We start from the raw sequence: 25,715 nt of genomic DNA, 5'->3' as shown, positions 1-25,715 counted from the left end.
TGAGTGTGAGTATATTGTTGCCTCTTTTAAAGGAATGGTTCGCCCAAACGCCCAAAATTTTTTATTGCCCAAAAAGATGGGCAATAATAAAACAAATATACTCACACTTTTTTTTTTCAAGTTCCTATGTAAAATTTTGAGAAATTCAAGCTCAAAAATTGAAAAAGCAAGCACATGGGCGCATCCATTTTGTGAAATGGATGCCCGCCTGTGCTGGCTTTTGCTTTTGCGGCACTAATGAAGGAAAAGCCAGCCAGCTGAAGTAAACAAAAGCTTCCACTGGGTGGCTTTTCCTTCATTGGTGCCGGGACTCGGAGGACGCGGACTGGAGACTACAGGCAGAAAAGCTGCAGCTGCATCTCGGTAAGTGCTATTTATTTATTTTTAAAAATAAGCACTAGCTGCGTTTTTTTTTCTAAGTTTTCCGGCTGGAGGAGCCCGGAAAACTTAGAAATAAAACCGCAGCTTTAAAAACATTGTATTTATGTTTGCGGTCGCTTTTGAAGCGACCGCAAACATAAATACAACGTTAATGTGTTTGAAAACGCTGCAGTTTTTCTTTGTAAGTTTCTCAGGCTCCTCCGAGCCGGAGGAGCCTGAGAAACTTAGAAAGAAAAACGGCAGCGTTTTCAAACACAACCGCGTTGTGTTTCTGCCTGCCGTGGCTATCACTTTGGGTCTCCGGTGCACCCCCAGGGGAGCACCGGAGACCCAAAGTGAAAGCCAAGTCAGGCAGAAACACAATGCGGTTGTGTTTACATGCCGCAGTGTTTCTGCCTACAGCTGATTTCCCATTTGGGACTCTCGGGCTCCCCACGGGGGGCCGAGAGCCCCAAATGGGAAATGCTAAATGCTGCAGTGTTTCTGCCTAAATCTGCTTTCCCATTTGGGGCTCTCGGGCTGGGAGCCCGAAAGCCCCAAATGGGAAAGCAGATTTAGGCAGAAACACTACGTGGTTGTTTTCTGCAATGCTAAATGCTGCAGTGTTTCTGCCTAAATCTGCTTTCCCATTTGGGGCTCTTGGGCTCCCACTGGGGAGCCCGAGAGCCCCAAATGGGGAAGCAGATTTAGGCAGAAACACAACGCGGTTGTGTTTGTAAACGCTGCGGTTTTTCTTTCTAAGTTTCTCAGGCTTGGAGGAGCCTGAGAAACTTAGAAAGAAAAACCGCAGCGTTTTCAAACACAATAATGTTGTATTTATGTTTGCGGTAGCTTCAAAAGCTACCGCAAACATAAATACAACGTTTTAAAAGCTGCGGTTTTATTTCTAAGTTTTACGGGCTCCTCCGGCCTGGAAAACTTAGGAAAAAAAACGCAGCTAGTGCTTATTTAAAAAAAAAAATAAATAGCACTTACCGAGATTCAGCTGCAGCTTTTCTGCCTGTAGGCTCCGGTCCGTGTCCTCCAAGTCCCGGCACCAATGAAGGAAAAGCCACCCAGTGGTAGCTTTTGTTTACTACAGCTGGCTGGCTTTTCCTTCATTAGTGCTGCAAAAGCCAGCACAGGCGGGCATCCATTTCACAAAATGGATGCGCCCATGTGCTTGCTTTTCCAAATTTTGAGCTTGAATTACTCAAAATTTTACATAGGAACTGGAAAAAAAAAAGTGTGAGTATATTTGTTTTATTATTGGCCATCTTTTTGGGCAATAAAACATTTTGGGCGAACCATTCCTTTAAGTGTTTGGATAGAACATTTTAATTTCATTTTTATTAGTATTAGTATGTTTTTATTTGTGCATTTTGTATTGTTTTGTAAATGGTGCAAACCACAATAAAGTATTACCTAACTGGGTAAGGGAGCTAAGAGCAAACCAGGAGCTGGATGAAGCTCAGAACTTTAGTTTGAAAACTGTTTCTTTGGTTGTTGACATCCCCACACATTGTTTAGCTTTAGTTGTGAGGGCAATTATAGGTTTTGGACAAAGACAGACTTTTAAGTTGAACTTACTGACTCAGACTATCCATAGCTTATTTAGGTAGGCAAATCCCACCTTAGTATAGGGCAAGTTAGGCCTTACACTATCCTGATAATTGAGTTAATAAAGATAATTTCTTTCAACTTCAAATCTGTTGTCTGTGTCTTGCTTCATGATGCCTTCACAAATGGTGTCAGTAGTGGGATGCGGCTCAACCGATACAAGTTAGGGAACCCTTACATTTGAGAAGCTAAGTGCCAGAGCCATAGACGCATCAGTAGCCACAAAGGGCTCTATTGGGTTTGATATTTGTAGCAGTAGAGACGAGATTATTCCCCCAGGTGAAGGTAGACTGCTACCTACTGATTTGATTCCAATTCTAACCCCTAATACATATATAAGACTAGCACCTAAATGCGGCCTAGCATGGAGGTTTGGAAATGATGTACTAGCCGGAGTTACAGTCTCAGACTTTAGGGGTAATGTTAAAGTTCTGTTACAAAATCACAGGAAAGATGCATTTCAAATCCATCAAGGGGACAACATTGCTTAAGGGGTGCTGGAGAAAGCAATGTGTCATGATCTCTGCTTCCAAAAGGTCAGGGTTTTCCCAACTCCCTTGGAAGCAGATCCATAACCCAGGTTCCGAGTGCCAACCAGTCCCAATTGGGACCTTTTGGACCCAGTCCTGGCGCCAGTGGCACCAGGCTCATAAATATGCCCAGTCCCAGCGCTGGAAGCACCGGACTCATAATGCTTGGGTGGACTTACCTTCAGCAGACCATGCTGCTTACTTGCCTGCCAGTTGAGCCTCTGATCCTCTTCTGTTTGGAACTACTTTTCCTGTTGGGTGGGGCAGGAGCCACTCCCTAGATTCAGAACATTGGAACTCTTCTGGAAAGCAGGAACTCTTTTCTTACCTAGGCGTGGCTGTGGAAGGAGACACCTAAGCACTACAGGAGGCTATTTAAACCACACCCGATGGATGAATCTTGCTTTGCGTTATTCTGCATCCTCTGCAGCAGAACCCTCATCGTGTCTTCTGCATCTGATCCTGGGCCTAAGGAAAAAGGCTTACCATCCTGAATCCAGTCTTCAGCAACACCTATAAAGACAAGAAAGAACAGGTTAGCATTACGGTCTTCAGTGACAGCTCTTCACTTACCTGGTCCATCGGCTGTCACCAACGCCTCGCGCTGCATTCCGGCATCTGAAAGACAAAGGCTTACCTACTCTTCGTGCGCTCCGGAGGTCTTCACACTGCATTCCGGCATCTGAAAGACAAAAGCTTACCAACTCTTCGCACGCTCCGGAGGCCTTCGGCGCTGCATCCCGCATCTGAAAGACAAAACAAGGTGCGTTTAAAGACATTGGGGAACTTTAATACTCACGTGCCATTACTCCTTTCCACATCTAACCCAGTGGGTATTCCGGCACCCTGCAGCCGCTCCGAACTTGTACCTGCAAAATAAAAAGACAGTTAGAGCGCATCGTGAAGCAGGCAACAAGCGCTTACTTACGTGCTTCCAGGCGCTTCTATTCATCACACGGGCTGCATCTTCAACTCACTTCAGCCCGTCATCCGCCATCGCCGGAACCCTGCAAAACAAGAGACATCATTACTAAAGACTTTAAAGACATTAGAATTACTCGAAACTTACCGTTCGTGCAGTAAACGACGGACAGCAGTCCTCTGAAGTCAAGAGGCCTGCTCCCCTTATCCAGTGAAGAAACTGGTTACAGCACCCTGCCCCGAGGCAGATGGAGAGCACAGCGTTCACTTACCTAAGGTGAGAGCGTTAACCTTTGGGGTTCTACAGGAGAAGAGAAAGGGAAGAAGAGAGAGACATTCAATAACACAGTTCCTTAATCCCATATTTTCTATCTGCAGACATCTTACCCTTCGAGTCAGACATACAGTGCACAGAGGTCCAGCCCAAAGAGCCAGCCGTGTGTTACACATCACCTTTGAAGATACGGTATACGCCCAGTCAAGACCGGCGCCTCTATGGGAATCAGGTGAGCGTTACACAATGTTCCCTAGAATTAAGGAGGAAGCTGGGAAGAAGAAAGCAGGTAGAGGTATTTGAGGCTTTGAAGAGGCAGGTGAGACACCTGATACCCTCCTAACACTGAGCCCAGAAATATCTTACAAGTCCTATCTGAGCCGGAAGGTAATGATAAAGGGAGACCCTTTTTCTTTTTGAAACATGTACTTCTACGTAGGGAAGACTCAATTTCAGAGTGCTTGGTAAAAACACAGTTGGTTGTCCCGAAAAGTTACAAACAGGTAGTCCTGGAGATAGCCCATTCACATCTGATGGGAGGCAATGTGGGACATTCCAATACTCAGGCCCAAATAACGACTACATTTTACAGGCCCGGAGTCCACGCTGGCATTAAAAGCTTTTTTCAAACTTGTGAAATCTGCCAGAAGACTAGCACTCATATACCACTATCCGTTCCCCTAAATCCATTAACGATAATTGAGATTCCGATCTCACAGATTGGTATGGACATCGTAGGAGCACTAGAAACATCCAAACTGGGAATAAAATACATTCTGGTCATTGTGGACTATGCAACACAATACCCAGAGGCCTTTCCCCTGAGAGTCAACACCACAAAACAGATTTTGAAGCACCTGCTCCCTTTCTTTTCCTGAGTAGAGATTCCAAGGGAAATATTAACCGAGCAGGGCTCTACTTTCATGAGCAAACTAAAGATTCACATTTTTCCTCTGTACCTCCCCACCCCCCGCCTCTTTGCTCCTCTTCTGCAACCAGCACCTAGATGCATGTGGGTTATGTGGGCTTCTTATAAATGTACTAAATAAATAAATAAAATGTGGACAATTAAACAACTCTTACATTTCACTACACTACAAACATCAGTATATCATCCCCAGACAGATGGCCTTGTAGAAAGCTTTAATAAAACCCTATAGACCATACTACAGATATTGGTGGAACAGGATGGTAGGAGCGGGGATCAAATGATTCCACTGGTGTTGTTTGCGGTTAGAAAAACCCTTCAGGCTTCCACAGGATTTTCCCCCTTCAAACGACTTTATGGACAGGAAACCTGGGATGTCCTGGATATTTTGAGGGAAACTTGGGAGGAGAGAGAAGAAGCCCCAATTCCACTCTCTCAAACTGCAACTAGGGTTAAAGAACATATGACGGCTGTTAGATCATTGGTACATACTCACATTGTTAAAGCACAGGAACAATGGTAGACCTCCTATGATAAAGACGTCTCTTTAAGGTCTTTTTTTGATAGGTCAGAAAGTGCTGGTGTTGTTGCCCTTTTCTGGACATAAACTCATATCCAAGTGGCATGGACCATATGAGGTTCTGGAACAAATGGGTCTGTGTAATTATAAAATCTCTCACAGCCGGACCTTCGTTTTAAAACCCAAGTCTACCATATAAATCTGTTAAAGAAATGGAAAGAAAATCCTTTGGAATCCCATACCATCATATTATCCTGTCTTTTAGGGGGCGCTGTTGAGCGGCGTGTGGATGAGAACCTAATCCACGTCGCTCCGCTGAGCCCACTAGATATCCTGGAGGAAATATCCTGATTTCGGCTGGCGTTCGCTGAGGAAAGCATTGATAAAGCATTCTAAGAACTTCCTCCGGAGAATGGACACTCACACGGGATGAAATACAGCTATACCTGGCTGCAAAACCGATCTGACGTGTGAAGCATCTAGTACCAGGCGCCATCTTGAAGTAGACTTCCGAGCAGAGAGAAGAGTCGTGGGCTGCGACATACGAGATGCCCCTCGCAAGTACCAGTAAAGGAAAGCAAGCACTGCCGATGCTATCGAATGGGCAGCTGCCGATTCCTCGCTACCGGAACCCACCACTGTTACCGGTGGTTCCGATCCAAGCATTATGGAGAGGGAGACAACGGAGAGTCTTCAAGGAGCTATCCCCCATCACACTAGGAAACTGGCCGCAATCAGATCCAACCCAGGCGGGCTCCAATGACGTGGACCCCAGAGGTGAGCATTAGCATAGCTCGGTGGCAAACATCACCGGGGGAGACCCCGCATCTATAGCATTGATAATATTTAACTGTGAAACTTTGCAAAAACTGGACCAAAGAGGGAGCTGTTTTTCCCGTAATACTAGTAATACGAACTGCAAATTTACCAGGCGGCCGGACCAGAGGGGAAACCGCTCAAGAAAAATTGCTGTAAACGACACATGGGTACGAAGCGTAAACGACACTTCGTACCCATATTTGGAAAGCAGCAACTGCGTGGGTACGGAGATACTGCTCGCAGCAGACGCGGTGCACAGAGATAAGGGAAGAGATCAATACTAATCATGCCAAAGGATACCAGAGTTTTCATCAGATAGACTACCACACGAAATATACCGAGCAACTGTAATATTAGCGCTTGCCTTATGGACCAGCAACCCAGGCTGGGATTAAACAGATACCCTCACTCGGGGAGACACCCGCGGGGCAGACCACAACCAATAGAGGCCACCTGAATCACTCGACAGGGCCCCCCGGATTACACAAGGAGCACATATCCTGTTGCCTGAGGCACACTTGGAGACTAGAAGACCCCCAAAACCAGTGAATAGAGATCGGGGAGCACTACTTAGTGAGCCAAGAGGCAAGTGAAGCAACGCTGTGAGTCCAGGGAGGAGGACCCACAGCGATTAAGGGGGGTATACAGACACAAGGACATACAGAAAATCTGAGGTGCACCTTGCAGAACAGACGGTCGTATGAAGACAGGCAGAGAAAGGATACAGTAGACCAGGAAGAAACAAGTCTGGAGTGGCGTGGAAGGAGAACCAGACATAGGATCGACCGAGAAGGCTGGGGACATACTCACAGGAGTCTACGAGACAATCACCCACAAAAAGGTGAAAGGCCAACAAAAGATGGAAACGTATGTTAGCGCCAAGCCCAAAACTATCAGACAGACCCATAATCAGCAAATGGGGGACCTGGGCGCACCTGCAGAAACATGGGAGTGACTTTAGAGAACCTTATGACCGCTATTCAAGATATGCAGAAAGTATTGGAAACAAGGATCCAAGAAGTAGGGGTGGACGTCTCATTGGTGCGAGCTGACCTGAGGAAAGTAAACGAGAGGGTGGCATCAGCAGAACAACAGATAAGCGACTTGGAGGACATGGTGGAAACCATGCACACTATAATCCAGGGACTCGTGGGAGCCACAAGAAACCTCAAAGACAGAGCAGAGGATGCCGGAGGACGCTCTAGAAGATGCAACATTCCATTGGTTGGAGTACCGGAACAAATGGAGGGGGATAGCACGAAACTCTTCATGGAGAAAATAGTAATGGAAACACTGCGACCCCGTGGCCTCTCCAAACTGTTCACGGTGGAAAGAGCACATAGGGTACCTGGCTGCCACCCACCTCCAGGAGCACCACCACGGGCCATAATGTTATGTTATGTTATTTTGCATTTATATAGCGCCTTATATACCATTGGTATGGTCTGAAGGCGCTAAACTGCTCAACCTTAGAGACCAGGATGTGATCCTGCAAGAAGCTTGAAGACTAGGGAAATATACAGATGGACAATGCACGGATCCTGATATTTCTGGATTTAACGCAAGAAGTACAGAGAGAAAGACAATCCTTCGACTCTGTGAAAAAAGAAACTCAGAGAACATGGCCTTTGTTACATGATATTTTTACCGGCCAAACTGAAGGTATTGGCAGAGAACCAGTCAATCTTTTTCCTTACACCTAACAGAGCCTGGATCTGGATAGAATCCAAATATGGCCAGCCCACCAATTCAGAATTGCGAAAAGACAGAAAAGATCAAGAGGGATAAAGACCCACTGCACTGGCAAATAACTGTGTCATAATCTTAAGGGAAGCAATGATGAACAGAGCAAGCACAAAAAAGAGGGAAATGAGAAGAAAAACTCAAAGCAGACTAAGAGGACCTTTCCTCTGAATGGAAGATAATTCACTATACTATGTGGAGGAAGAGGAGGGGCATCAGAGTCTACAGCCAACGTTCAGGCCGAATCCCTGACTGCAACCCCGCCAGTCTCGCCAACATAAGTGAGAATGAAGGACTGAGCAGTCCAACCTGTATCTTTATTTTATGATTAGGGACGGAGTTCCATCACAGTTTGAGGCAGGAACTAGCTCCTGCGAGATAAATGGGGGAGAATGGGAAATTAAAGGGGGAGGAAACCGGGAGGGGGGAGTGGGGAGTGGGGAGAAGAGGAGAAAAGGAATAAAAACCGAGGGGACAGTACGAATCACTTGGACACATGGTATACCCAAGGAGCGATTTATAGCTTGGAAGTAAGGGCTAGTAATCTTGGTAGCAAAAAGGTATGCTCAGGGAAACAGAGGGAAACTACGGCAGACCCAATAAAGGAGAATCTGGGGGGATGATACTCCGAAACAGCTTGAATGTCGATTAAGATAGGAATCTGGAACATGCACAGACTGGGCAAGATATCTAAACGTTCCTGGGTTCTACAATTCTTACGCAGGCATGGTATTCAAATTGCATTTCTGCAAGAGACCCATATGATCAAAAAAGATCTTATAGATCTCCAGAGAAGGTGGGTGGCACGCTACTAGGAACGTCATATTCATCATATTCTCAGGGGGTGCTCATCTGAGTGGACCCCAAAACACCACTACAACTGGAGACATCCAAGGGGGATGATGAAGGATGCACATTTATCATGCAAGGGACACAACTTATGCATAGTGAATTCATACGCACCCAATACAGACAATGAAGATACAGAAAATGAAGACTACTTCCAAAAAGTGGGCGAGTTAATAGGCAAATACAGGCTGGATATTCTCATCTGGGGGTTGGAGAGGGGATTTTAACTGTTATTAGACCCAAACATAGACCGGACAGGAACGGGAGTTAACCAACACCGCTGTTCAACACGCTCCCTCAATAGAATGGTGCAGGAACTGGACCTGCAGGAACTATGGAGGGGATCACATGGAGATGATAGAGAGTATTCATTCTTTTCACCGGTACACAGGATGCACTTATGCCTAGATAACCTATTCACAGGTGTTGAGGACGAACACAGATTCATCCTGACAGACTATTTAGGGAATTTGGTCTCTGACCATGCCCCACTAGTAACGGTACTACAGTTGGGAGGTCGCCGTCCAGAGATGGAAACTAAGAGTAGAATAGCTCAAAGACAGAGCCTTTAATACAACCCTGACAAACAAAAAGATCTCCTTTCTGAAGGACAATGAAGAATCGGTGGACGAAGAGAGTGTTATGTGGGAGGCCATTAAGGTAATGGTATGAGGGGTGTGCATATCGAAAGTGGCGGGTATTAGGAAGACTCTCACCTGGAAGTTAAAACAATCGAAAGAGGCAATCAGATGTCTAGAGATCGACCTGGGGAAGGGGGAAGAGATAGGGCAGAACCTAGCAGAGGCCTTCATATTGCAAACTTCTCACCAAGAATCCCTAACTAAATTTGATAGAGATCGCTACACCAAAATGGTACATTGTGAAGGAGAGAAAGCGGGTCGACCACTAGCGAGGTTGATTCGGAAGGAAAACCCAAGGGGAGCAATCACACAAATCAACCATAGCATGGGATCCAGAGTAGCCACACAACAGCAGATCAATGGGGTTTTTCAGGAATACTACAAGTCACTGCACTCAAGTGAAAAGACATATTCGGAAGAGGAGGCTTCAGACCTACTAGAGATAGCACGCATGCCCAAATTGATGGCACTTCAGAGAGAAACGCTGGAGGAACCCATAGATGTGAAGGAAATTGAAGGGGCATTAAAAGCAATGCAGAAAGGAGATCACTGGGGATAGACGGTATGCCGGTGGAGTACTATCTAGAATACGCTGATATATTGCTCCTGGTGCTACAGAGAGTCTATAGAGAGGCCTTCAGCCGCGGAGTCTTTCGCAAATCAATGAGAGAAGCATTGATAACTATTATCCTGAAACCCCAAAAAGACCCCACTCATTGTGGATCATATAGACCCATATCACTCTTAAATGTCGACACAAAGATATTGGGGAAGATAGTAGCAATGAGGTTAGAGAAGGCTGTCATCAACATCATACACCCCTGACCAATGCGGCTTTGTAGGGGGGCAAAATACTTCCATGAATATCAGGAGACTAAACTTTATAATGGCAGAAGTCCGCCATTCAGAAGAGGAACTAGCACTGATGGCCTTAGACGCCACAAAGGCCTTCGATTCTGTGGAGTGGAAATGGCTATTTAAGATCCAAGCAGAAATAGGGATGTGCCCCGAAATGCAACAGTGGATCCAATTACTGTATGCTCACCCCCAGGCAAGAGTGAAAACGGGCGACTGGATATCTGAGAAGATCAAGTTACTTACCAACGGTAACGTTCTTTTGACTGGATGTTCCTTCCACGTATTCCTCATCTTGTGATAATTCGTTATCGCCAGCTTCGCTGCTTCAGAATTATTTTTTTGGCAGAGGGTGCTGTGCTCCAGGTAGTGGCATCGATTGCCCCTCGATGGGCTCCATTCCTTGTCGACGTCACTGCTAGTATAAATAGCTCAAGCCGCACCCGTTGGCTTCAGTTCTATTTTTTCGAGGAAATACTCGTGGAACATCCAGGCGTATGCTGTGACTGATAGGCCCATCGCGAGAGGAAAGTGTAAGAAACCGTTAACTGTACTGCAGGGCAGGCTGGGAGGGTCGATGAGGAATACGTGGGAGGAACATCAAGTCGAAAGAGCGTTACAGTTGGTAAGTAACTTATTCTTCAAATGGATTGTGTCCTTCCACGTATTCCTCATCTTGTGATAGACTCCCATAGCAGTGATCAATTTGGAGGTGGGAGTGCTAGTTCTTGTTTTCATGGACGGAATCAAGTACTGCCCTGACAAATAACCCCTCATTGGAGGAGGGGGCATCTAAGCAGTAATTCATGATAAAGGTATGTATTGATGCCCATGTTGCAGCTGACCAAATGTCTTTTGCAGGGACTCCCCTCTTCAAAGCAGCAGAAGTAGCCATTCCCCTAGTGGAGTGAGCACGTAGCCCATCTGGTGGGTCTTTTCCTGCTAATCTGTAGCATTCCAATATAGCCAGAATGATCCAGCGGGATATAGTTTGTTTTGTCACCGCTAACCCCAATTTGCGACCTGTGTAACCCACAAAGATTTGGTCATCTTGACGTAATTTTGCCATACTTGAAATGTAAAAACTGAGGGCCCTCTTGGGGTCCAGTCTATGCAATCTCTCCTCTTCTTTGCCCAAATGAGGAGGAGGATAGAATGTTGTTAAAATAATTTTTTGTGACAAATGGAAGTCGGAAACTACTTTCGGTAAGAAAGATGGTTTAACCTTAAGAACTACCTTGTCCTTGTAAAAGATGGTATATGGAGGTTTACATGAGAGAGCCTGTAGTTCACTAACCCTGTGGCCTGATGTTAATGCCACAAGAAGGAAAGTCTTTAGTGTTAAAAGCCTACATGGACAGGAGTGCAGAGGCTCAAATGGTATACAAGTTAGGAATTTAAGAACTAAGTTTAAATCCCAAGTTGGGACATGAACCGGTATTGGTGGATATACATTGGTATGTCCCTTCAGGAACTGTATGATTAATGTAATTTTAAAGTAAGAAACCTCTTCCGAGGAGCGCTTAAAAATGGACAGCGCAGCAAGATATCCTTTAATTGTTCCGATCTGGAGCCCCAGATTGGCTAGATGTAACAGAAAAGAAAGCACCATTGGGGTGCCACATTGAAAAGGGTCCACATTCCTATCTTTGCACCAGTTACTGAACTTGTTCCAACGACAAAGGTACAAGGATTTTGTTGCTGGCCTTCTGGCCGAAAACAAAATCTCCATTACGTCATCCGGAAGATCTCGAATCCTTGTATCACATCCTCTCAGAAACCATGCGTGTAGGTTGAGTGTCTTGACCTCTGGATGGAGAACCCGACCTTCCTCTTGCGAGGGAAGATCCTCTCTTTGCAGAAGACGTATTGGAGGGCAGATGGACATGTCCTGGCCCAGTCCAGGGCAATTAGGATCATGGCTTTCCTGAACTTTCTCAACCTCCTGATTACTTGAGGAATCACGGGGACTGGAGGAAACGCGTACAGCAGGGGGAAATCCCAGTCCACTACGAACGCGTCTCCTAGAGCTCCTCTCTGGGAAAATTCCCTTGAGCAATACTGATCACACTAACGGTTTACCGTGGTCGCGAACAGATCCACTTGAGGGGTTCCCCAAAGGGCGAAGATCTCCAGAAGGACTTCCTGAGCTAACTCCCACTCGTGGGAGACTGTGCTCTGCCTGCTCGGAGCGTCTGCCGCCGTATTCTGCTCTCCGGCTAGTTGAACTGCCGACAGAGAGATTCCTTCTCGTATTGCCCAGAACCAGAGCTGCATTGCTTCTCTGCACAGTGGTAGTGATCCTACGCCTCCTCTTTTCTTGAGGTAGTACATGGCCACTGTGTTGTCCGTCATTTTCAGGACATTCTTTCCCTGTACAGAGGGCAGGAAGGCCTTCAGCGCCAGTCTGATTGCCCTCAGCTCCAATAGGTTTATGTGTAGTTTGGACTCCGATGGAGACCAACGTCCGCTGATTGTCAGATCGCTGGTGTGAGCTCCCCACCCCGTGAGTGAGGCGTCCGTTACTACTGTTATCCCCGGCCATGGTTGCCAAAAAGATTCTCCCTTGAGGATGTTGTTGTTGCAAGCCCACCATAATAGATCCTGAGCAACTGCGCTCGGGACCTGCAGAAGATCTGACATATTCCCAGAGAATTGGGACCATTGAGTTTTGAGGGCCCATTGGAGGGATCTCATTCTCAGTCTGGCCTCTGGCACCAGAAAAATGCAGGATGCCATGAGGCCAAGCAACCTCAGAAAATCAAAGGCCGGCAGATGCTGGGCTTTCTTGAATTATGTTACCATCTGCTGGATGTGGAGAGCTCTTATCTCAGGCGGCGAGGCTTTTCCCGAGGAAGTGTCCAAGACTGCTCCGATAGACTGGAGTTCTTGGGATGGTATCATGTGGGACTTCTTGAAATTGAGGGAGAAGCCCAGGTTGTGGAGGAAGTGGCAGGTGATAGACAAATTTTCCTGAGCTTGTTCTGGAGAACGTGCTCTGATCAACCAGTCGTCCAGGTAGGGGTAGACGTGAATCCCCCCCTCTCCTGAGACTCGCTGCCACTACCGCCATCAACTTGGTGAAAACCCTCGGGGCGGAGGTCAGCCCGAATGGCAGAACTCGAAACTGATAGCGAGAATCGCCAACTGCGAACCTCAGTTATTTTCTGTGCTAGGGATGGATTGGCACATGAAAATAAGCATCCTGAAGGTCCAATGATACCAACCAGTCTTGGAGTTGGAGAGCCTGAAGGATCTGAGAAAGGGATACCATCTTGAACTTGTCCTTCCTGAGGAACTTGCTCAATTTTCTTAAGTCCAAGATGGGTCTCAATCTTCCGTCCTTCTTTGGGATGAGAAAATAAGGGCAGTACCAACCCTTGTTCCTCTCTGCTACAGGTACATGTTCTATTGCATCTTTCTCTAATAGGGTTAAAATTTCGTGCAAAAGGAGCGGGTCTGGAATTTTGGTAGAGCTGGCTCCCGGTGGATGATCGTGAGGCCTTTTTAGGACAGGAAGGCAGTAACCTTGAGCTACTGTTTCCAGTGCCCAAGCATCTGAAGTAACGCCCCGCCATTCTTTCAGATGCTAAGAGATTCTGCCTCCCACTGGTGTTTTGTATGATAAGACCTCAGAGTGATTTGAAGGCGGCTGCAGGAGTGGCTGAGGGCATAGATGCCATTCCTGAAGATGGCTTTTTATTCTTTCCTCGTCCAACACGACTAACATTCCTTTTGCCCCTTTGAAAAGCCTGTCCTCTTCCTCTATCAACAGAAGAGTAGTATCGAAAAGGACAACCCATCCAGGAAAAGGAGCCCAAATAGGGTTTCTGAGGCTGTCGCATGGAGGCACTAAGGGATTTAGCTGCCGCTTTTGAGGTCTGTAGTTTTTCTAGGCTTTCATCAGCCTTACTACCAAACAGCCTCGAGCCATCAAAGGGCATGTTGAGAAGTCTGGTCTGCACATCTGTGGCAAACCCCAACTTTCTCAACCACGCAAACCTGCATAGCACTGTGCTTGATGCCATGGATCTGCTAATACTATCAGCAGTATCCAGTCCAGACTGGAGACATTCCCCCATTGCCTCCTTCCCGTCTTTGACTATATTCAGGAAGCCTTCCCTTTCCTCCCCTTCCGGAATATGTTCAGCCGCCGCCGAAATGCATTCCCACAGGGTATGTGTGAACCTGGCCTGGGTACAGGTGACATTGGTTGATTTCAAGGCCATGCAACCTGAAGTAAAAACTTTACGAGCCCAAGCATCAACCTTCTTATCCTCCCTATCTGGAGGTTTGGTTGGGTATGCTGTCTGTCTCGAAGTAGTAGCAGCCTGAATAACCAGACTTTCTGGAGTAGGGTGTCTATTCAGATATTCTGGATCAGAAGTAGAAGTTCTATACTTCTTTGGAGGTTTTCTAGGCTCTCATCAGCCTTACTACCAAACAGCCTCGAGCCATCAAAGGGCATGTTGAGAAGTCTGGTCTGCACATCTGTGGCAAACCCCAACTTTCTCAACCACGCAAATCTGCATAGCACTGTGCTTGATGCCATGGATCTGCTAATACTATCAGCAGTATCCAGTCCAGACTGGAGACATTCCCCCATTGCCTCCTTCCCGTCTTTGACTATATTCAGGAAGCCTTCTCTTTCCTCCCCTTCCGGAATATCGTCAGCCGCCGCCGAAATGCATTCCCACAGGGTATGTGTGAACCTGGCCTGGGTACAGGTGACATTGGTTGATTTCAAGGCCATGCAACCTGAAGTAAAAACTTTACGAGCCCAAGCATCAACCTTCTTATCCTCCCTATCTGGAGGTTTGGTTGGGTATGCTGTCTGTCTCGAAGTAATAGCAGCCTGAATAACCAGACTTTCTGGAGTAGGGTGTCTATTCAGATATTCTGGATCAGAAGTAGAAGTTCTATACTTCTTTGGAAGATTGCTGTCCACGGCAGCAATGTTATTAGGTTTTTCCCAGTTCCTTTCAACTGTCCTTTGAAGCACCCTATGGAAAGGGAGAACTGGATCTTTCTGGGGTCCTCTGACTATTATGTCCGTCATATCATCTTGCTCAGAAGTAGGTGAGGCTCTTCCCCAACCCATATATTCTATCACCCTGTTCATCAAACTCCTGTACCCTGAGTCTGCATGTTCTGCAGGATCAGGTGCAGCAAACTCTAATTCAGGTGACGTGTCAACACCACTAGCAGAATGTAGAGTTTCGCACAGGTCTCTCATTTTGGATTTAGCGTTTATAAGTTCCTCTGGAACATGTCTAGTGCCATATTTTACTCCAAAAGGGGTGACATCTTCATCCTCCAAGCCAGATTCTTTAAAAATTGAAGACATGGACCTAAAAGAAATCTGACTTGGGTAAACGTGTAAACCTTCTCTCTTCCTCCTGATTTTCTGTTGAAGGAATAGGTGTTTTCTTAGAAAGGGTCGAAGGAACCTTCGACACACTCGATGAAGTCTTCGATAAGGGCGTCGAAGATAGTATAGGCTTCGATATCGAAGCTGTCGGCGCCGATGGCGTCGACGAAGTGGCATTCAAGTTCGACAACTTCTGCTTTTTATGAGGGATCGGAGAAACACTCAATCCTCGAGGATCACTCGACGACTTGTCGACTTGAGTTTTACAGGCTTCACCCATACTACTGGGTTTTACCGCCATATTTACCGACTTCCTTGTGTCGTCCAATGGAGCGACCGGGGTCTGACTCTTCTGAGGTTTCTTTGAGGGGGTCAAGGCCGCATTCTCAAAGACCTGCATCATTTTTCTTCTAAAATGTTGCCATTTTGTAGGGGAATCCAATCTTGCTGGACATCGAACCAATTCCGTCGATGTATTGGATGATGACGATGGAGATCTATGTCTCCCTTTTATTTTTTTAGAAGAAGGCGAAGAATATCGCCTCGATCTACGAGATCGGGATCTTTTCGAGTGTTCCTTTGAATCGGATGATTTTTTATGCCTTTTCAACGAGGCCTTCGAAGGGGCCTTTGACGCCTCCCACCCCACCGCCAATTTACTTTTCCTCTCACGGAGGGCCTTCTCCATCATCGACTGACAGGAGCCACAGTCGCCGGTTTGATGATCCGAACCCAGACACCAGAGACAGATATGGTGATGATCGGTGATATACATCTTCGGCCCGCAGTCGATACACTTCTTAAACCCAGTTTTGGGTGTAGAAGCGGTTGATGATGAAGACATTTTCTGACAGAAAATCTCGAAGCGCACCGTTCACGAGAGCGAAGCAATCGGAAAAACAGAACTGCAGCCAACAGGCACGGCTCGAGCTATATATACTAGCAGTGACGTCGGCACGGAACGGAGACCGTCAAGGGACAATCAACGCCACGACATTGAGCACAGCGCCCTCTGCTGAAAAGAAAATTCTGAAGCAGCAAAGCTGGCCATAAAGAATTATCACAAGATGAGGAATATGTGGGAGGACACAATCCATTCGAATTGGCTGTTAGAAAGAGGTACCTGACAGGGTTGCCCGGCATCGCCAGTATTATTCGCCCTAGCGCTAGAACCTTTGGCAGGATACTTCAGGCACTATATACAGGAAACAGGGATCAGAGTTCATGGCCTAATGCACAATATATCATTGTATGCAGATGATGCACTGATATATGTAAGTAACCCCAGGGATAATATCCCAATAATACTGGAGGTATTGGCCAACTTCAGGAAACTGTCTGACTATTGCGTGAACAAGGGGAAATCATTGGTGTTCCCCCTGGGAGCAATGAGCGCGCACCCTGTAAACCTACTCCCGAAATGGGGGATTCGCTGGGAGACAGAATCACTTCGCTACCTGGTAATTACAATCTTCCATGAATTAGAAGAAACATTTGATGTTTAAAATGGGTAGAGCACTGGCCGGCATAGGAGAATTATATAAAATTCGGTAAAACCTTACCGATCTCTTTGATGGGCAAAATAGCCCTGTGCAAAATGGTGGTGCTACCCAGGTTGTTGTATTTCTTTAGCAACATCCTGTATAGGATCAAAAAAATATTCTGTAAAATATTAGACACTTACATAGGGGATCTGCTTTGGGGGTCAAACAGACAGAGGGTAGCGTTAACCACTCTGCGAAGGACACACACGGAAGGGGGACTCATATTGCCAGATTCTGAAGTATACTACCAAGCGGCCCAACTGCAAACAGTCTCTAATTGGGTAGACACACCAGTAGGAGACTTGAAACATTTACTAGGGGATTTTCCAGAATACAGGAAGGAAATTGAACTATTATTGAACACAATGGCAACTAGGGAAAAGAGTGTAATCTATGCAGTACTAAGGGAAATTTGGAAACAGGTATTTGGAAAATCTCAGAGTTCACATCCTTATAGTCTGGATCTACCCTTGGGCTTTGATCCAGGGATATGGGGAATACTGACCAACCTCGACAGGGTTAAACTACAGAGTAAAGAATGTACAAAATGGGGGATCTCTATGAAGATGGAAAATTGGTACCATTCCAGGAATGGCACTGTAAGGAAGGAGGGGGTAGGTTTGCCCACCCCATCCCCATACATTCGACACGAAAGGGACCACCTGCTCTTGCAATGGTAGAAGGATGCCTTCCTTGCCCTTCTGTGGCCTCAGTGGACTAGTCCCTGGCACATACAGAAGTGGGGCTATTTCCAGATACATTTGGACTCCATTTTGTGTACCCCAGACTCCATCTTTGAACTAGGCCGCATTCTGGTATCTGTGAAGCCTTCTCTCCCCTCTCTAGCGCCGCGCACAGAGAGCACTGACAGCACCCACCTTTTTCCTCCCGCGCCTATGCCATCCAAGCCCATTTCTCATGGATGCTCTGGCGCAAATTGTTGCAACCAAACAGTGTATTCTTTTCATCCTTCCTCTGAGATCACTGCCCTGCGTGTGACCGGGCCGAATCATGACTTGTGGCCCATCTATCGCAACAAACCCGCTCCTGCACCTCTCACCCCCACTGTTGGAAAATTACTGCCTTTTCAACCCTGTGCCCCTCCGGCATTCTTTTGATGTAGCAGAAGTGTAACCTTTCCATGCTGACCACCATAGAGTGCCCCCAATAAAACCAAGCTCCTGTCGTTATATATTCTGCCCTAAACTAACACATGTCAATCATCCCCTCTCGCTCTGAAGTGCCAGACCCAACAACTGTTAATCTCACCCCCAAGCAAGCCACCTGGAGGGCAAGACCCCCACACCCTTCACCTTGACAATGATCTGAAGCAGGATAATGTAAATAAGTGTGTACAATTTATAGGCCTCTGTTAATACCAAAGGTTTAGTTTATGGTTATTATTTACTGCATGTACTGCGATAGCATGTAGATTAGTTAGACAGTACCCGCTGCCTCCCCCGGATTCAACCTGACCTTCACCTCGCACAGACCAGCCCAGATGAAGCATGTGATGCCCGCCAACCCACCAAGCTGCCAGCCAATCTCGTGGATCCTGCCCCTATAGTGATATACTAGGACCCATTCCCTCACCAATCGAAATGTGTCTTGCAGACTGTATGGAAAACGTCATCTATGACACTCTAAGCTTTTAAAATGCATTTTATCTGTATTGTTTTGCAGAGCGGTCTCGGGGCAGCAGATGCTGGATGCTGAATTTTACATAAAGATTCTATTGTCTCTCACAACCAATCTCCTGGTCTCATTCCCTACTGGGATGTGTCTATTATTCTGAGTTTCCAATTATGATGTGGGGAAGGACCACCTTCACTTGGTGACCCCTGGGACGTGATCAAGGGTGCACCGAGAGACACCGCCATGTCGTGCGGAGAGATCCGGGACGCCGCCCACCAAAACCATTGCTACCTGCGCGCGACCAGTGAGCATACGCATCAGAGAGGTTCCAAGGGTCCCGGCCATTGCAAATACCCGACTGCTCGCCAGGCAGGTCGCGGCTTGGTTGGGGTGTGGCCCGATTGTGGATAGACCGTGAACAGAGGCTCTCGGGTCACCCCGGACACGTGAGTATTGGTTGCGAGAACCTCAAAGGAGGGGGATTTCTTTTTTAGAAAGGAAGTGATGAGTAAAGTGTAACGGCGAGGGAATAGTGGGGGAGGCAGATTGAGGATATAGTGCTTGTATGAGTGTTGACTGTTAGGCTTTGTCTTTTATTTTCTTTATATGGCCATTAGGTTGTGAATATAGAGGTAGCAGAATATGGGAAGAGTACGGGAACCTAGCTCCTAAAGGGGGTGCAAGACGGCGCTGCATAGCATTGTCTCGACCAGTGAAGGAAATAAAGTGGAGATAAAATTTAAAAAACATAGGAGTCTTGTGTAATGAATAGACTCAGGAGATATTAGCAAATTCTTTTTCGGGCGTGCATAACTCTTTTAGAGGTCAGCCCAAAAGGGGCTCAGGGAAGGGGGAACGAGGAGAGTGAGTGTGGGAAGAGAACATGATAGTGTAATCGAGGGAAGGGCGGAGGGTTAACCAGCAGGGCAGCAGATCTGTGTTTTATGTTAATTGTCATTAAAGTCAAACGTGTCAGTATCTGTAAGAGTATATGTAAAATTGTTTTGTGTTGAATTTGTTCAGATTATGTTTTTAAAATATGCTGGAGTCGAAAAGATGTAAGTGAAAGGTTCTTTAAACTGTGATGTTATAAGTGGAGTATCAGGTTTTATAAGGTGAACAGAAGTGTTTCTTGATTCTATTTGACACACACACACACACACACACAAGTGCACACGAGAATGAAGCAGGGAATTATGGTGGGAGATACACTGTTAGCACATATTTGCCAGCACCTCCCCCTGTACAGCGAGAAAATCCAGAAGTACCATGATCAGTGGCTCACTGAGATAAAGGGGGAGGGTTCATCCGAAGTATGGCCAGAAGGGGGATACTTCGATAAAAGAATATTAGATCTTGTGACAACCCACTTGTTGGCCAAGTACTGGGGAAAGCAGCTTCAGAATAGACGGGAAGTGTTGGATCTCTGGAGGATGTTTGAGGAAACACCCCCTGTGAACAGCACCGAGAAGGAAGCGCCGCCAGAGACAGCACCTGGCCCCGTAGTGGGGGTAGGAAAAGCTGGTGGAGGGGAATTAACAAAAAAAATGGGGGACGAAGAACTCACCAGACTTTACCCACTGCTAACTAGGCCCGCTGAGGGGTACAGTGACCCTTCTTATTTGCCTGCGCAAAACACACCCTCTGCACCCTCAGCGACAGCCCTGCCTCCCTATGATCCTAGAGGGTTATACGGTCCCATGTGTGCCCCACCAGTAAACCTTGCATGCTTAACTAATGACTTAGAAAGACAGCTTGCTACCAAAATATGAAATTAACACGATTAAGGGCTGTGTGACAGGTGCCAAATGTTGCCTGGGGAGGGGAGCCGGCGTCCATTTCAGCGGGTGGGCCAACACTGTTACCACTCCCGTCCAGGAATCCATCTAGCCAGCCAGAGGACGAGTGGAAATCACGGGAATTCTTCTTCCACCTTAACAATACCCCAATAAAGATAGTATGAGTGGGACAAGAAGGTAACCAAGCAAGTGAAGAACAAGGAAGTGTAGTATCTGACAGAGAAATAGATGAAGTCTGGAGTGATCCAGATGAATATGATGAAGGGGCGGCGGTGGCAGGAATGCCACTGCCGCTACTATAAGAGCCGGAACATGAGGTGGTGCAAGAAAGGTGCAGGGAAGGCTCCGAAGCAGGTTGGGAAACATGTCATTGAGTAAAAAGAAAGGAGTAAAGGTAAGTAAGAAAGGGGGTAAAACAAAATTGCAAATGCCCCTCATTCACAAGGAAGCAGGGAGGCCCCATTACATACCGTGGGCACAGATGGACAAAAATAATTTGCTGAAGGCACTGGCTCCATGTCATGACCCTTGCCCCTGGCCCTCACTGGCAAGTCAGCCTTCCAGTTAGGGCCAGGTCAAAGGCCTTAAAACCTCATCCAAGACTCTCTTGGAGTCAGTCCTGGCGCCTTTGGCGCCAGGCTCATTACCATCATGAAGACCAACATTAGAATGGGACTATTTACTTGGGACTATTTAACTTGGGGGGGTTCAGCCAACATGGAGGCACACACATAGCTCAGTTCCAAGGAACTGAGCTATGCGGTCTAGTGTTTTGGGTGTGGCTGGCCTTGGACTACTTTACCTGGATTAATTTGGGTGTGGCAGGCCTGGGACTATTTTACCTGGACTACTTTACCTGAGACTATTTAAACCACACCCAAACAGCAGAACATGCTTTGCATTATTCTGCTGTGGGCAGCGTAACGCTCACCGTGTCCAGTTCTTTGATGCCAGCTTACCTGAAACCAAGGACCTGCTGAGAGAGAAAGAACACTACGAAACTTACCTGGAACAGTATCCTGATTGATTGATTGATATTTCATTTCTATCGCGCTCGTACACAAGTGTTTCAGAGCGCGACAAGGCAAGAGAGGGGAACAGGGGAGAACAAAACAGCGATCTTACTAGGCCCAGTGACATTGAGAACGCGCAAGTGCATGGCAGAGGGGGGAGGGGAAAAGTGCATGGAAGGGGGGAGAGGTGGAAAGTGCGAAGCAGAGGAGAAACAGATAAATAACAATAAATAAATAATAAAGGCAACAAACAGTGGTAATGCAGCCAGCAATTTGAAAGTGCTAGGTTTAAGGCAGCAGACAGGGTAGGTCGGATAAGTGCAGGAAGAAAAAAAGGGAGGGCTGTATGGGTACAGATACAGACCCCAGTGCAAGCGGTGGCCTGGAGGCAGTGCGGGAGGGTGGCAGGATGAGCAGGTACCTGGGCCCAAAGGACAGAGGGTGGCCAAGTGCACAGTGCCAAGAGAGAACAGATCAGCATGGGAGAGGGGGAGCGAAGGCAGAAGAAAAGAGGAAGGTCTTGAGGTGCTTCCGGAACCGGAGATGGTTCTCCTCAAGTGTTAGAGTGGCAGGGAGGGATTGATTGTATCCTGTCTTCAATCCATCACCGACTTCAGTTCCACTCACCTGAAGGTATGAACTCCATCATCCGGCACTGCATGCATCCTGGAATACCATAACCTGGAAAGAGGAGAAAGAAAGATAGCATTAGTAAGCGGTTACTCCCATTTCCTCCCGAATGAAGAAAGCCACACAATTCTTATCTGGGTAGTCATCTCCTGGTCAGTATCATTGCTGGAACATTACGGCGCTCCGCGAGGAACATCACAACCTGCAAGGAGAGAAAAGACACAGGTTAGCAATATAAAAGGCGAAACAGCACTGCGCCTCGCGCATTACTCACCGGACAGCATTGCGCACACCGCACTTTCGGCTACCGGCCCATGCTCATCTTCAAACTGCATGACAACACCAAAATACCTTTCCATACCTAAAAGGAAAGAAGCAAGACATTATTATTTGAACTAAGAGGAACATAAGAACTGCATATAACGACTGTAAAGCAGCAAACTTACGGAGTCGCAGCAGGCCTGGATTCCCACAGGGGGGCTTGCAACAGTGAAGTAACTTGGTCGCTGCTCGCCCCCCACATCTACGTGCCCCTGCCATGAGGAGCAGGACGGAGAATCCACCGTTTACAATATTAGGAAGGAGTTGAGGCCAAGGGAGGTGGGAAAACATAAAGACAATCTGGTATTGAATCCAGCTCTCCTATATTGCAAACCCATCTTTAACCAGAGGCCTTACCAGGGGTTCCACGTGATAATTTTGCCGCAAAAATATCGCCATACAAAAATATCACCATATTTTTGCGGCGAAATTCACAATGTACCCTGCGGGGGACACCCCCGCAACACCTGCACCACTTTTTAATGTGTGGGGGACACCCCCACAAACCCAGCCCCCACATAATATCCCCAATAAAAATATCGCCTATGGCGAACCAAACGGCCATATTTACGGCGATATTTTTGTTGGGGATATTATTACCTGATACCTTACCAAGGGACCAGGAGAGGGTTCGAGAGTGCAAATCATCCAACCAGGGCTGGGTGCCGTCCCTGTGGATACCAGGTGAGCGTAACACTCCACTTTCAGGAGGGGTGGGAAAGTGGATATATGCTTTAGAGAAGCATACTCCAGGGGTGCCACTGGCCATAGGGGACGTCAAGAGCTTGCTGGTGTCCGCTGTGGGAGACCAGGAAGATGGAATGTGGGTGAAGGCCGGTTTCCCGGAAGTGACAATAGATTGTGACTGCCATGATGAGTCAGCGTTTAATAATGTACGGGCTGAAGTGTGGGCTGCACTGCGGAGGACCTTTCCTGACACCCCAGATTTACATTTGATGATGCAATGCACCATGGGGGACGAGGAAGAGGCTGCGCAGTATATTCTTCGGGTGCAGGACCGGTTGAGATCGCAGACGGACACAGCCTGGGACCAGCCCTTTTTTACTTTATCATCAAGAGAGGCCTCCCGAAGGAGGTACAGAAGGCCCTAGATAAAATTGCCGGGATAGAAGACAAAGGATGGCTTGAAATACAGAGCATTATAGTACACTATTGTAGGAGGATCACAGAAAGAGAAAAAGAAAATGCACAGAGGAAGTTGGCAGACGAGGCCAAACCCTTACAAAATAAACTGGTGAAGGTCGCTGCGGTAACGGCGGCCTTGCCTACTGAGAGACAGGGAGACGGGGAGGATGGGTCAGGAGTTTCACTGGCAAGGAAGACAGCAACATGGTCCGCAAACGGACAGGGACAATGGGCCGGCGAGGAGCAATATGAGGGACCACAATGGCAGGGAAGGCCTGGAAGAGGACGAGGTGGGTACAGGGGACGGAGAGGTGGGTTTGGAGGACAAGGGCCTCGGGGAGGGGGCCAGGGGACATGTTGGAACTGTAGGAGGTTGGGACATTTTTCAAGGGAAGGAGGTGCCCGACCCATGGGATATTATCAAGGGCCCCAACGACCTGGAAATAAGCAGGAATTCGGCCACTCTCACCCGGGCAGCCCTTATGGATTACCGATGGGTGGTCATGGGCAACAATATTATAATAATTTTCAACAAGGGACCCAACCAACTCAGGTGCAACCACAATTACAACCACAATTAGCACATCAAAACACCATGGGAAACAACCACACAAATGTCTTTGCTACTTCGGCGAATGGCGCCTGCGCCGTTCCGTGGAACAACAATGGTCGGGGAAAATGTTTTCTCTGTCCCGGGAACAAACACCTACCCAGATTAGGACTAGGATTAGGACAGCCCAAAGAGAGCACTTGCGTATCCAGTCCTATCGACTATCCTACGTCCAGACGAGGAACCACTGGTGGGGGATCTTTATGGTGGACTCAGGAGCGGAAAAATTGTGCCTCATTGAAGGCCGGTTTCTGCTGTCGGGCCAAAATTTGGAAATGCAGGGATTCTCTGGGCCAATTTTAAAGGTTCCTTACACAAAACATTTGGACATAACGGTGGGAGGAAAGACGGTGCGGGCACCCCTGCAATACCACAAATATTTGCCCATAAATTTACTAGGAAAGGATCTCCTCAGTAAACTTAATATGACCATCTCCTTTACAGGAATAGTATGCTCCACTTCAGGGGTGTACCCACTCAGAGCAATGCTAATGATCAGTACCATGACAAATGAAGTAGCAGTGAGGGGGGTTCCCAAGGATGTTGACATGTTCATTTATGGGATACAGGTACTAGCTAGAGTGGTGCCCGAAATAACACGATAAGAATGGCAAGTACCGTCTGATTTTATTTTCCACCCAGTGGTAACCCCAGAAATTGTGCCAGGTACCATCCTCTCATTAGACCTACAAAGGGTGCAAGTATCAGCTAAACGTATTGTGGCAATAGGGCTGGACACACATGGATGTGAGTGGAGAACAGTGTTGTGCATAGCCACGAATATAGCGCTACGTGATCTTACTGACGAAGATCTGTTCACTGACAGTGACACTGATGGGGAGATAATCATGGAAATGTGTATGCCTTGCAATATAATGATTCAAAATAGAGAAGTGAATAACCCCCTCATGGCCAGTGTCAGTGCACTGCCTTATATTTTTGATGAAGATATGAAACAGGTACCACCAAATTTATGGACTACAGGGCCACACGATGTAGGGCCTTTATAAGAAGTCACGCCCATAAAAATAAAAATAAAACCCGGCACAGTGCCATCCGGAGTAAAACAATACCCCCTGTCCAGGGAAGCGTAGGAAGGTATAAAAGAAACGTTAAGTGCATTACTGCAATAGGACATCAAATTCACCTTGTAATACGGCTATCTATCCGAGCAAAAAAGCGAAGGGCGGGACTTGGAGGATGATACAGGACTTACGCACATTTAATGACGTTATATAGAAGGAGTTCCCTCTGGTCCCAAATCCCGCGTCCATCTTATACAGCGTTCCGAAAGACACCACGTGCTTCACAGTAGTGGACTTGAAAAATGTTTTTTTCTCAGTGCCACTTGACCCCAGTTCCCAATACCTAACAGCATTTACCCTAGGGGGGAAAAGGTATGAGCATTGCAGATTGTCCCAGGGTTATTGTGAGAGCCCCAGCATTTTCAACAGAATCTTGCATGAAGATCTCGGTAACATAGATGTAAAAAGCACAATAATTCAATACGTAGATAACCTTTTAGTGTCCAGTGAAAGGGAAGAGCAATGTAGAGCAGGCTAAATAACCCTGTTGAACTTACTAGC

At 47.0% G+C, this 25,715-nt stretch overlaps 1 protein-coding gene across 2 annotated transcripts in view; it reads right to left on the bottom strand.

Moving 5' to 3' along the window:
• Window positions 1-25,715, bottom strand: part of NAGA (alpha-N-acetylgalactosaminidase) — a 2,142,885-nt gene that overhangs the window by 1,771,210 nt on the left and 345,960 nt on the right. The gene's annotated exons all lie outside the window — the stretch shown is intronic.

This window comes from Ambystoma mexicanum, chromosome 3q (assembly GCF_040938575.1).
Source record: "Ambystoma mexicanum isolate Mex_15411 chromosome 3q, UKY_AmexF1_1, whole genome shotgun sequence".
Classification (NCBI taxonomy): domain Eukaryota; kingdom Metazoa; phylum Chordata; class Amphibia; order Caudata; family Ambystomatidae; genus Ambystoma; species Ambystoma mexicanum.
Note: the sequence above shows the minus strand (reverse complement) of the source record. Positions and strands in the feature narration are given on the sequence as shown.